Below are 1376 nucleotides of genomic sequence, written 5' to 3'. Positions count from 1 at the left end.
GGGAACCGGTCTGTATGTGGGATCCGAACCCTCGGGCGGGAGCACTGCTGCGCTTCCCAAGTGGCGCACTTATCCAGTGCGCCACCGGGCCGGCCCTAAAAGTTTTACTTTATATTCTCTTTGTTTTTTGTCTAGTTTCTAATAGCATATGAATATTTCTTTTACATACTTAAGTATTCCTTACAGAATGTTTTTAGAGATTTGTGTTATTCCATAAGAGTTATATTTAAAGACATTTTCTATTATTTATATCATTCCATTTGTTTTCAAGTTAATCAGTCTCTTGTGATCGTAAATAACAGAAACCCAATTCATACATAATTAATTCCAGGATGCAAAGGATGTCCTTAGGTTTCTGTCAACCTTCTTAGCTCCACTTCTCACTGTGTGAGTTCAATCTATGCTGAAGATTCATGCAATGACATACAATACCAGTTCCAGATTATGTGGGTGGTGTAAATTCCTCTTGCTTATGACAGAATGCAGCTCTTCAATGATTAAGCAACTTGTAACAAAATAAACCACCCTACACATGTTTGCCTTGCAAAGTTCAGATAAACAGACAACAATAATGAAAACTCTCATTTTGAAAACAGCAGAAAAGGAATCAATGAGGGATACTCAGCTATTTGTATTATGTCCAGTACTGAAGTGGAGCTTTGGCAAAGTGCTCTCTTTTTTATTCTGTGTACAAGTACTTAGAGCCAGTGGTCATTTGTCTTCCAGGTGCATGAATGCAGAGGCCAGCCTCGGGCCTCTACTTGTTAGCAACAGGCCTTGCTGCTTTTCCCTTCATCAGAGCTTCTGCTTTGGTCTTTACCTCCATATCAGTGGCAGTGAGCACGAAGGCTTTTCTAAACAGCCCCTCACCCTCTGCCTACTTCCTAAAGTGTAGTTCTTTAAAATGGAGACACTTGCTCCATCTGATAGTGTCCGGCTGGATCACAGACCCCTCTACTCCATCTTGTGCAGGTCGTGAGTNTTCTCACTGTGTGAGTTCAATCTATGCTGAAGATTCATGCAATTATATACAATACCAGTCCCAGATTATGTGGGTGGTGTAAATTCCTCTTGGTTATGACAGAATGCAGCTCTTCAATGATTAAGCAACTTGTAACAAAATAAACCACCCTACACATTCTTGCCTTGCAAAGTTCAGATAAACAGACAACAATAATGAAAACTCCCATTTTGAAAACAGCAGAAAAGGAATCAATGAGGGATACTCAGCTATTTGTATGATGGCCAGTACTGAAGTGGAGCTTTGGCTAAGTGCTCTCTTTTTTATTCTGTGTACAAGTACTTAAAGCCAGCAGTCATTTGTCTTCCAGGTGCATGAATGCAGAGGCCAGCCTCGGACCTCTACTAAGATAGCA

This window comes from Galeopterus variegatus, unplaced genomic scaffold (assembly GCF_000696425.1).
Source record: "Galeopterus variegatus unplaced genomic scaffold, G_variegatus-3.0.2 Scaffold10338, whole genome shotgun sequence".
NCBI classification, from domain to species: Eukaryota; Metazoa; Chordata; class Mammalia; order Dermoptera; family Cynocephalidae; genus Galeopterus; species Galeopterus variegatus.
Note: the sequence above shows the minus strand (reverse complement) of the source record.